The sequence below is a fragment of the Myotis davidii genome, unplaced genomic scaffold, assembly GCF_000327345.1.
Source record: "Myotis davidii unplaced genomic scaffold, ASM32734v1 scaffold93, whole genome shotgun sequence".
Taxonomy (NCBI): Eukaryota; Metazoa; Chordata; class Mammalia; order Chiroptera; family Vespertilionidae; genus Myotis; species Myotis davidii.
The window spans coordinates 220,860-233,451 of record NW_006292095.1 but is presented as its reverse complement, the minus strand read 5'-3'; the positions used below and the strand labels follow the sequence as shown (position 1 = coordinate 233,451).

Genomic DNA, 12,592 nt, shown 5'->3' with positions numbered 1-12,592 from the left:
GGAGGAAAGGTAAAAGACTGGTCAGCACGACACTGGATTGCCAATCGCACATCATCTGCATCAACAGTAGCTTTCTTAGCATGGCTTGAATAAATTTTTGCATCATCTAGAATTGTGGTCACATATCGGAAGGCAAACTCCAACATCTGATTTATAACTCTTGGCTCATATTCTGTAATCCCCATATCCTTCAGGATTTGTGCCATCATCTGTGCATCTTTCGGCATGCTCTTGGGAGAAGCCATCTTGCCAGAGTCCATGATATCCGGTGATCAGACTTCTCGAGCTAAATCACCCACATTAACGTATTTCAGTCCCGATCTTGCAGCAAGTTCTTTGCCTAGTGTGGTTTTCCCAACCCCTGGTGTACCCGTGAGCAGAATGTTCGGAAGCAACATGGTCCTCAACGCGAAGGCTCTCAGAGGGGAATGGTTTTTAGGCACAAATTCTCTTTCCTTCATTTCATTTAAAAATAAATACTATTTTTAACCTTACCTAGGTATATGTGAGTTTCTCCTTGTCACCATCTCTCCAACCTTAAAATGGTATTACAGGCTAGTTATTTTTATATTTTCTTTCAATTATATTTTAAATTTCTGACAAATGGTGGCTTCATACTCTGAACCTCTAAGACAGTGGTTTCCACTGGACGATATTTGGAGACATTTTTAGTTGTTACAACTTGGGGAGAGGGCAAGGGCTATCCTATATAATGAATGGAAGCGAAAAAGGCTGCTAAACATTCTGTAGTGCATGGTATCTGATGCACAGGATACTCAATAAGTGCTTATCGGATGGACGGATGAGAGATCAGTGAATACAGCACTGGATGTAGTGTGTCTTGTCTTCTTTCTCCTCCCTCAAAGGTGCTGAGGGTGGGCTGTGGTAAAGGTCAAATTGCTGTCTTGCTAACATGCACATGGAGAAGGGTTTTGCATTTCCTCCACACAATGACAAAGCTTGAAGCTAGGTAACTTTTTACTGTATGTATAAAGTGTTTGTGTGTGTGTGTGTGTGTGTGTGTGTGTGCGCGCGTGCATGTTTATGTGGGAGAGGATTTGCCACTTACTAGCCAGAGAGACGTATTAACAAATGAGAATGATGGCTCAAGTGGTCATGCCATTGGTTCTTCCATCCCTCAATAGCAGGTCCCTGTTTTGTTGTTCTGTGGTTATGGAATGAATGCAATTTTTAGAGCTGTTCCGAAACACCATTCCATATTAAGAACATCGCAAAAGAAGTCATACATTGAGGAAAAGCGCCACATACCACCTGCAATGAGAAAAAAGCCATACTTCAGTGCATTTCTTCCGTTTGACAGTTAAGAGCTCGGATGCCTCAGGATGCCCTTATTTCAGGAAAGGGAAAGATTTTTGCTTTATGATGCCTTTTTTCCAGTCTTCATGGAATTTCGGTTTTCCTATTTTAATGAAAGAGGAAATAAACTGAATATCATAAATAATGAGAGTTGTTTTTACTGGGTAGAAACATGATCTAATGCATTGTAGTGACATTACTAGAAAAAATGCATTAGTAATTTCCTCAATGGAAAAGGTTAGCAAGAGAGTTATTTCCCTGTCCTGTGTAGTAGACTGGAGACGGGGGATGAGGGATTTCCTCCGGAAAGGCATCAATAGCTTTTCATGGTGCCCTCATTTCATCCATGACCCAGAGTAGTCCTCACTGTTTTGAGGAAAAATAATGTTTAAAGGTGATGTATGAGACGGATACTGGGCAGCTTTTTTTTTGGGGGGGGGGGCGCAGCTTTTATTAATAGTTAATACTAAATACTAAAAATCGCCCAGTTAATATCCGTACCTTTTCTAATCCATACTTTGAAAATGTGGGTGCTCTGCATCCTGTTTGTACCTTTTATCTTTGTTGCGCCCTGCTAATGTGCTATGCCTCAGGAGTGCCATATGCGTCTAGATTCAGCCCTGGTCTTGAAATAATTTGGGGTGAGAAAGTTCCAAACAAGGTATCCCATTTGGATAGAACTCTGTATTGACTATGCACGAATGTTAAGAACTGCTGTGGATTAAAGGAAACAATTAATCTGAAGCAAATGTAAAAAGGAAACCAAAGCCAGTTTGAGCTGGTTCTTTAGCTCATTGCTTAAGCTTCTACAAAGTGTGTGGTAATTATGAGAATTTATATAAATTATGGATTTTGAGGTTCAGGTATCTCCAGTGACTAGCCAAGGAAGTTAAAGTCTCTAAGGAAAAAAATATTAGAGACTTAAGATTCATTCATTCATAACTCTTGCGTTTAAATGTGTTAGTCTCCTTGTTTAATGTTAAATTTTCAAATTTATATTCCTCCCCCCTTTGGATGGGACAGGGGAAAGGAAGAATCAATGTTTTCAATCAGCCTTTTGAACACTGCATATTTGAACAGGCATTTTGAGATGCAGAGAAAAATATAAAACCACGAGGAACTTATTCTCTAGGCTGAGAGGTGGAATTGACACATAAGGCCTCTCCCTTTCTTTTGCCCCTTCCCAGCTTCCTTTTCATACATTCATTTTGAAAGCTCATGCTTTTTTCTCTCTTTTGGTGGGAAAGGGGCAACTGAAGGTGATTTCAAGATCCCCTCAAACTCTGGCCCCTGCCAGCCCTGCAGCTTCAGCTCTTTTCCTGCCCAGTTTGTACTCTGAACTCTAGACCCACTGAACTACTTTCAATTCCTAAACACTTTTCCACTGTCTCTTGTTTCCAGGTCTTCGTCCCTGTAATTCCCTCTGCCTCAAACACTCCTCCCTACTTTTTATCTAGCTAACTCATGCTCATCCTTCAAGTCTTCCCATAGATGGGTCTTCCTCTGAGAAGTCCTCACTATGGTTGAAGTGCAAGTTAACTATCCTCTCTATGCGAATCATTGCATTGCCCGGCTACAGCTTGGCATTTCTTCCTTTTTCTTTCTCTCCGCGTCATTTTCACTGGTGCCACTAATTTTAATTGGCCTTAATGTTTACACTAGGCTGTGAGTTTGGAGAAGGTGAAGACATGTCTGTTATGTTCCTTGGTGTATCACCAGTGCCTAACGCAGAGCTTGACACATTGCAGGCTCTCAGCTATTCATTGAATGCTTAGTTAATGAGTGTTTACGTGCTAAATTGTATGAAGAGAGAAACCAGCTAAGATAGAAGTGATCAGTGAAAATGGGGAGTTGATCTGAATGATAAGCTCCTTCGTGGAAGGAGTTTGACACACTCTCCTACTTTCCTTCGTTCTCTTTTCTCTTTTTCTTATTCTGGTAACCATTCATTTACTCGAAAGTATTTTTAGAGGGTCTGTTTCAGTGTCATTCTAGGTGCTGAAGATAGAACGGTGAAAAATCCCGCTCTCATGGGATTTACATTCCAATGGCCTAATGCACAAAATCGAGTTAAATGTGAGTGTAGAAATTAGCTTAGCCAGCTGGTAGGGCATTAAGGAGGCCAACTTGATGGGTAAGGGTATGTTGCAGTTAGATTTTGAATGGTTCCATGTAGAGCTTAATTTTATTTTGGAAAGTAGGTGGGTAATGAGAAGTATATATAGCTTGTGAGCAAAGGAGGCTTTTAGTCTGTAATTAGTATGCAGAAACTGAAAGTAAAAAGGCCAACTTAGACAAGATTGCCAAAATAGGGGTTAATAATACCCCGTTTGGCATAGGGTGGTGGCAGAGGGGTGAAGATGAACGGAAGAGACTTATTTTGCAGGGCGGGGCGGAGTGTATATGTTTGGATTTCTTTTTAACTCAGCAGTATAGTTTCTAAAGAGAATTTACTTAATGGTGAAGTGTCTATAGAGGAGATGAAAGATGAAGATAAAATTACAACCATAAATTTAGAGCCCCAAAAGCAGTAGGAACACTGAGAAAGACAGGGCAGTAGTTTGGGATAGAATTAAGAAATTTGCCTAATTTGAACCTGAGATTTCATCAGACTTAGGTTTATTGATTTGATGCTTATTAGCTCCCTCTCGTTATCATGCTCTGGGGTCATAAAAGTACACAAGACAAATGGGACCTTTGCTGTCACAGAGTTTACATACTGGACACCCAGCTGAGAGGGTGGAATCATAAGTCAGTGTTTGGAAAACTTCTGTTGATAAGTATGACTGAAGTCATGGGAATGGATGGGGCTTTGGATCTAGGTAGCAGAAAATCCTGTAGTTTATTTAACTTGTCATATCTAAGGTTTGATATAATGATTGTAATAGTTATATAACAACTGATATCAAAATAGAGAGATCAGAAAAAAAATCAGGGAATTACTGTGGATCTTTTAACCAGCTTTATACCTTTTCTGAATATGGAAGAAAAAAAGATATTTATTTGTTTTTAAATTCTGAGGTGTCATTTTATTAAAATTCTGTAACTTAATGTCTCTGTCTGCTTATTACTTGGCAATATCGCCCTAGCTCATCGATACCGTTTTTGGCTGCTCTCCAACAAATGCATGAAAGAAATAGAGGCCAGTAATTCATACGATTTTTAAACAGATTTAGCACCAGTGCCTTTCTGGGTTTAAGAAAGTGGTGGGCCAGTAAGGGGAGACCGACAGCTCCTTCTGTTGTCTTTGTCTTCTGTCTTTCAGTAATGCCATGAACTGAGTGGTTAGTCTCTTGGCTCAGAGCTGAAGATGGTTTGGCATCAATTCTTCTGTTGCTCTCTCAAGCTGTTTTTTTGTGTGTGTTTTTTCCATCCCCGAGAACAGCACTCTCAGTGGGTGTGGAAGTGGGTGGGACATGAAGCAATGGCTTGCATTGCATTGCCTGGCTACAGCTTGGCATTTCTTCCTTTTTCTTTCTCTCTGCGTCATTGCCACTGGTGCCACTAATTTTACTTTCCTTCCCCACCCTGTTTCTTTGGGAGTAGCTCAGTGTCAAAGCATTATATTTTCTTTGGCATTGTGGCAGTGTTCTCAAGCAATAACCTGGCAGACATTATTCATCCCACCTACAGGGTCAATGCTGGAGGAATTCTTAAAAGAAATAAGGTGAGAGAAAGTCCCTCTCACTGGATCTGATACTTTCTCTCTCTGCTGTTTTTTTCTTTGGGACATATCCTAAGCAGTCATACAGTTGGCCTTTGAACAACACACACCGACCTCCTGTGATGTTGAAAATCCACATAAAACTACCATGGGCCCTCTGCATACTAGGATCCCAATAGCAGAGTTGACCTTAAAACAACACAGATTTGATCTGTTCAGGTAGTAACCAGTGTTTTTCAAGGGTCACCTGTACAGTAGATGCTCAAGCACCAAAAGAAGGGAGAAATGGGACATAAGGTAGGGGGTGGTGCCTTTAGTGAAAAGCTGGCCTCCTTGACGGTCGTATAGGACGTCATTGAGAGCCCGGTTTTCACCTTCCTTCAGATCCCAACCATTTCTGTCCCTTTTCTATTCATAGCTTCTCTTCTCAAAGATAACTGTTTTCTAAAGAAGAGAGACTTATTGGGGCTTGTGTTCAGTTAGACCTTAAAGGAATGATAGGATTGCGGTGGGTGGTGTGGGGTGGGGTTATTCCAGACATGGATTACAAAGGAAATAACATGATTGAGAGCCAGTAAATAGAACATGTTTTCTACACTGAAATCTTAATGAAAGCTTCTTTGGCAAAAAAGAACAAGGAAAATAGGATTTACTTGGTGATCTACATGGGAGATCACATTATCTGTCTTACAACCTTTTTTACATGTTTTCTTTTTCCCTCTGAACTGGTGACTTTGTCCACATGCACCTGCCCACTCCGGATCTTCCAGTGTCCTTGTCTAGTGGTTAGGATTGTTCTTTGTCCATTTACTCCTCCTTGTACAAGGAGCTCATACTACTAATTAGAGATTGCATTATCCCCTCACTCATTATTTTATTCCTGCATTCATTTGTTCCTCCCTCCATTTATTCTCATCCTTATTTGTTCTAGAATCATTTGTTAAGCAGTATTTACCTTTCTCACAGTAACCGTTACATGCCCACATTCACTTTTATATCTCCCCAGGAGAGAATTACAAAGAGATTTCTAGCCTTCATACTAGTGCTGTTAGTTTTGGTACTCAGTATGTTGTTGCCTCGTTTTTCTTCCTATAACCGACCCCTGGAATAGGCCTTGATAGTAGGCATGGCCCCTCTACAGTCCTAATGCCAGGACCTCCCATCCACATAATGCTCCCACCCTCGCCTGCTAATATGTGACCCAGACCCTAGGCTCGTATCTTTGTCTTCTTCTACTAGTACATTCATTCTTTTTATGTCTATTGTCATTAACTTCCAAAAGGATAATTTTCTGTGTAACTTCCTTTATATGTGTATGTTTAAGGTCCTGTATTGTGTTAACCTGGCTGTGATAAGCAAGTCCTGAAGTGGCAACAGCAGGCTCCCTCATCTGCTCTGAAGTGTGCAGACACAGAAGTTTCCTCTCAGATTCATTTCTGCTTCAGGGGACTGAGAGGTGATTTAAAATCAGTGAATGTTTTTCAGTGACAGTGTGTGGGAGATCAACTCTTCTCTGTAAATTGTCAGAAGAAAAAAGACATGTTCTTAAAATATATTAATTTATTTTTATGTGCCTGGCTTTTATAGGATTGTTTATTTACAAAGGGCTACTGTGCTTTGCTGTGTGTATACCTACAAATTTCATTATGTCAGAAGCAATGCAGTGCCACTGGGCTGTTATTGTATGTGCAGCACTGGGAGGAATGGTGGTGGAGATGCAGAAAGAATGGGCTTTTCCTTTCCTTGAGAACTGTGTGTGTGCATGTGTGTGTGTGTGTGTCTGTGTATGTGTGTGTAGGTGTATGTGTATGTGTGTGATTTTTACATTTTAAAATCAATAAAACAGAAAGGGAACTCTGTCGTATGTCTTTAGTATTTCTTTCAGGGATGTTGCTTAGCGCCAGGCATTTAATAGATCCTCAGTAGAGAAGTGCCTGTGAAATTCATTTGGATTGCATTAAAGGAGCCAACTGAGCTGTCCTTTTAATGACTGGCTATAAAATGAGAAAGTGCACTGCATGATGAAATCCAAAATTGAAGGGAAAATTGCATTCATATATGCACAAAGGCATTTGAGGAATTTGCATGACAGCTTATGCTAAGCATTACTTATGGCACTCAGCTTTCTCTGAAGATGAATAGCAACAACAATGTTGGTGATCATGTCTAAGCTCCTCAAAGGAGCTGGAACACTGGTGTCATTTTTAGCCGTATACCTCCCACCTGCACCTGGGTTCATGCACAGCCAAGGAAGGAGTGGTGGGGGTCACTCCCGAGAGGTCTGAGTCTGACTATGAATTCAATACAGCACGATTTTTCCCCAAGTGCCTGTGTCCACCTGCATGCTAGTGCTGTGGAAAACATTTTAAAAGTATGACTTCTGGTATATGCCCTTAATAGTACAATGGAAGTGGGGGAGCAAAACTGGTAACATATACGCAACAACTAGCAAAAGACAGAACACATTCTGCAATTGGTGCAAATGGTGGGGTTCAGATAATAGTGATGGAAGAGCTTTGAAAATGAGAGCTTGTTTGGTACATGATCCTCCAAGGATGCTCTCTGAGGATGATGACATTCGAATGGGCTTTTGGGGTAGGTGGAATTTAGACAGATGGAAAGGGGGCCTGCAGTGAGAAGGAAAGGACATTCTGGGGTTAGAAAAGAGCAGGGTTCGGTGATAGGAGGGAGCACAGTATCAGTGCTGGATGGCAGTGAAGATGGCCTACCTGAGGCAGGAGAGGCATGACACTAGTCGGAGACACTGGAGGAGCGTCCTGGGCCCCGAGGGGTCAAGGTGCTGGGTGTGCTGCTCCATCCACATTGCTGCTGCATCTTCCTCCTCCTTGGCTGGCGTCAGGCTTTTGGAAATGAGATTGACATCTTTCTCTGTTGATTATATTTAGATACATTTGTTCACATCTGTACTCCCTTGAAGTGGGAATGAAGAGGGAGGAAATGGAGAGAGAGATTTCCTTCTTGTTCATGTCTTAGATTGAGTTTATTCTTAGTGCAGAACGCTCTGTTAGCAGCTGAGGCCCTAGAGGTCAGAGACATCCTGGATTATCAGCTGCAGTGAGAGAACATATCAGAACATGGACATTTTTAGATTCTGCTTTAACTTTTTTATTGTGTTTATCAGCTCTATAAAGTAGGCCAAGCAAAGGAAGGGCGAGCATTGCTTCTTTAAAAGAGGGAGCAACCTGCTCCTTGTCGAATTAGGGAACTCTCTGTCACATACATTTTCGTCCCTCTGACATATTACTCCCACATCCTTGTGGGCAGTAAAGTTAAAAAAATTTTAAATGTTGTTTGATCTTCCACCCACTGATCTAGTAGACATTTAAGTTCAATACTGCAGTTGGGAGAAAGGGGAATTAAAATATAATTTATACTTTTTTTTTAAGCCTCAAAAATCACAGACTCTATGTCTGCACTAGTTCAGAAATTATAATGATAAACAGGCTTTCATTTTAGAACGTGTTGTTAGTCATCACACTCTAAGTTACATGGCTTTACTATTCCTGACCTGCTTGAAAGGGTTGCCCCTGCTGTGGGCACAGTATGTGTACGGGACACTGATCGGCCTGTAGGCCTTTTTAAAGCGGTCTTTTGATTGCAACCATATTTTGAACATCAAGAGGTTAAGTAAATATAGACTATGAATCTCTAAGGACTGTATTTTATTGGGGGAAGAAGTTTGATGAATCTTTGCCTAAGGAATCACTTGGTAAATAGCATAATAATTAAATGGCTCCCTTCTGCTTTGTGTTCAGATAACTCAGTGTTGTAGTTTAATACATTTCCCAGTGTGATCGTCTGTTTATGCGGAGTGATTCCCAGAGCATCAGTCAGAAGACTGCAGGCCATGGTGGTACGCTGCTCCGTGGCCCTGGGCAAGTTCCGCAGCCTCACTCTCCTCATGTGTAAAATGAGAGATTGCATTAGCATCTCACTAAACGTCAATCTTTTCCATCTAAAACTTTCATGGTCCTAGCCAAGCTGCAGAGCCTCAGAGGAATATAAAGGATAACTACAGGATGAATCCTGGGTCTCCAGTGGCTCACGTACTTGGTCCTAGTTACCGAGGGCACAGTTGATTTCATCCAGATAACTGGAGGCAGATCTCAAAATGAGTCTTATGTCAGACTACACTGTTGCCTCCTCCACCCCCTTGGGAGCTGCTATTAGAACTTTGGCAGATTTTATTCAGAAATAATTGATCCTTAAAAGGAAACCATGGAGATGACTTGAAAAACCCGTATCAGACATTGTTTTGTTTGCTGTGAGGGGCGGGGGTGCTGGTCAGGGTGCAATGATGTGATTCAGGGCTCTAGGGGCGAGAAGGGCTTTGCTCTCAGGGCATAGACAGTGGGCCAAGGCTGCTTTCCCAAGAAAGCCAGGAGAATGTTCTGGCTTAATCTCTGTTCACATTGGCTGATGAGGCTTACCCCGTCATGTGCATATTCTGTCATCCTTTCTTTTTCAATGAAGTCTCATTTTTATTTCCCCAAATCCTAGGGATGAAAAATTAAAACCACTACTAATAATAAATAACTGTTTTGAAAGTAACCTTTGAACCTTCTTTTCTTGAAGACTTGGGTTGTAACTATGTGTGTATTTAAAGCACATGACATGATGCATCCGCACCCCTGTGTTCTGGGTAGTACACCATCTGCAGAACACTGTGGGGGTGTCGGTAGGGGGGAGGGTTTTGTACTAAAGACTGGATTTTTCTTTCACATTTTCTGGCACATTCAATATGTACTTCTTCAAGAGTCTTTTACTTTTCTTTCTTTTTTGGGGGGGGCGGTCAGTTTGCACATAACATTTTACATTTCTATTCCAATCAAAAGCTTCTAATTCTTCCTACTGTTTGTTAATTGCTATAAACGCACATAATTTCAGGTAGTTTGAGACTATGGATAGTTTGGATTTTGTTTTTTGTTTTAGTTTTATTTCATACATTGCTTGGCCTTCACTTTTTAAAAAATTGTACTGTTTTTCAAGATGTTTTATTAAAATGTGTTGTCAATTCAAAGGATGTTCCTAAGAGGCTCATAGAATACAGTTGTGCCAAAGTGTGAAATCCAGTAAACAGCTGGTGGTTCAGGCAGGTAGCAATGATAGGAATTTGCCTTGTACATTAATTCCAAATCCAACAAAATGTGGTGATGTTTTTGTATCTAAAGCCAGAGCTTTGTACTTTTTTGAGTTTTCCAGCATGCCCCTCTAGGCAGGGAATAACTCTGCAGGTGTTCTCTGTGCACGTGGGATCTGCCATATTGGGTGTAGCAGTTGTCCTTATGGGGCTGGTCAGAATGGGATAGTCATGACCGCCTGCGACTTAGAGACAAGACAACGTACACACCTTTACTTTTCTGTGTTTCAGTGAGAGAAACATAATACAACACCATGAAGAGAAGAAAGATGATTTGTACTTGTGTTAATCCTATGTGTTAGTATACAGTCTATAGTATACAAAATGCCTTCTTCCCTACTACCTCAAAAATCTTTGGCAATACAAAATATAAAATACTGAGTTTTGCCTACATTTGTATGCTATATTTCTAAAAAACTATTTGTTTAAAATGAAACCACTTGACTATAAAATAGTACATGTTGGCAATTTTAGTAATAAAAGTAAAATATCCTAGAACCAACAAATCAGTCTTTCTCAGAGTCGGAAGTGTCCATAGATAAAATGTACTACCTCAGCAAAAAGTGGCTGCTTTGACCTGAAGTGTTCAAGCATAGATTGGGGATTAGTCGGGATATTGAACAAAGGGTTCGACTAAAATAATATTTGGACCAAGTGACTTTTAAAGTCTTGTTCAAATGAGACTGTAAGGTGTGTACTTTGTTGCAGTTGAATACAGATATGAATGTTTTAAAGCAAGACGACTGGTAGCACGTAGCAAAGTAGATGCCTTTGATGATGTCTTCAGCGTCTGCCAACAATGCTTACATGGCTTGAGAACGTTCTTTTTTCTTTGGAGTCCTCTAAAACACAGAATAAGGAAAATGCCTGGATTTGTAATTCCTTAGGCCGGATACTTAATTTTGGATTTTTTAAAGTTGTATAAGGGCTTTGTCTTTTGGTGAATGCCCCAGGACAGTCTGGTTAAGGGGACTTTATCTGTGCTGCACAAAGGACTTGTTCTTTTGACAATCTCAGTGGAGTCCACTCATCTCTCTTCCACGCACAGTGCAGTCTAGAAACTTGTTTGTCAGCTAGAATTGGGCAGAAGGCTTCGGAAGCAGGTTGCTAAACTACGGAGGGTCATAGCCACCCAATCCAGTCTCTTTATTCTTTCCTTGTAGCCTCATTCTCCTGATCCAGGACCACTCTGTTATCACTGCGTTCCCTAATCCTTGGTTCTCACACTCTGCACCAGCTGCCTGCCAGCCCTCGCCTGTGGCAGAGGGTGGAGCCTGCAGCCCTGTGCTGTCTTTTTCACATTGTCTAGGCATCTGTGCTCAACTCTGCACTCCTCACTTGCCTCCTTTTTACTCAAACCTGTTTTTTCCCATTTTAGTTTAGGTGTTATTTTGTTTTGTTTTATTTTTGCACCAAACCTCTTTACTTTCAAACTCATTATATCTCTAAATTAGACAATTTCCCTGACTTCCTACTTTTTTTTCTACCATCATTTCCTGCTTTCTTTTCTTACCACATATTTTATCTCCCAAGTGCTTTTTTAGAGTTTTATTTCCAATTGTATGTATGACATTTTCAGGTTTTGGAAGAGCTTCTGCCCAAGAACACAGCTAGGACATGATTACCTGCAGTAGTTATCTTTTCTTTATGTGAATAATTTTTCTGACTATAAAATAAACGTTATAGAAAATCTTTCAAGTATCAAACATGCTTTCAGTATTTCTGTAGCCCAAAGATATTTTTCAGTATCCCCTTCTACTCCTTTTCATCTATGAAGCTAAATGATCAAACCTCTTTACTATCCCTCCCTCTGCCAGCTTCCTAACAAAAACAAAAAACAAAATATGTATACCAGTGGCCGCCAACCTTTCAGACCTCACGACCACCGCTGATGTATACAATAGTATGCTAAAGCTAGAAATCTCCTTTTATAATTTTTTATGGGGGAGAAGGTAATGTGAGCTTGTAATGGATGACATGGGAAAACAGGTAAACACTGCTCTGTGAGCCTGGAAAAATGAACAGGAATGAATAAATGGATGAATGAATAAAATGAAGAATGTGAGGGTAAAAGACTGTCACACTATGACCTTGTGAGGCTGCTCTTTTAGGAATGGAGGTGGGTGCATGCGTGGGAGCAGCAGCAGGCAGGCGGAGAGAGCAAAGCCAGATCCCAGTGGAAGGTGTATCGAGGCCTCTCGGGGAGAGATGTGAAACAAATCCGCTTCCTACCAAACATACTTGAAAGAAGTCTATTAAACCCTGATACCAAGTGGGAAGGGATGCCCTGAGCGTGGGTGCCTTCCTGGAGGCTGGCAATCCCAAATCCTTCTGACTCATCCTTGGGGTTCAGTCTGACCCTGTGGGACATTTTCTGTGTTCCTTTCCTCAATGGGCCTCACCGTGGCTAATTTAGTGGGCATAGGGGAGCTGGAGCAGCAACTTTATGA

At 41.0% G+C, this 12,592-nt stretch overlaps 1 protein-coding gene and 1 long non-coding RNA gene across 9 annotated transcripts in view; both read left to right on the top strand.

Annotated features, from left to right (window-relative positions):
- Positions 1-12,592, top strand: part of PSD3 (pleckstrin and Sec7 domain containing 3) — a 432,295-nt gene that overhangs the window by 274,072 nt on the left and 145,631 nt on the right. The gene's annotated exons all lie outside the window — the stretch shown is intronic.
- Positions 287-12,592, top strand: part of LOC107183368 — a 17,404-nt gene continuing 5,098 nt past the window's right edge. The window contains exons 1-2 of the long non-coding RNA XR_001514154.1: positions 287-372; positions 8,767-8,770. This is a non-coding gene — a long non-coding RNA (uncharacterized LOC107183368). The remainder of the gene's footprint in view (positions 373-8,766; positions 8,771-12,592) is intronic.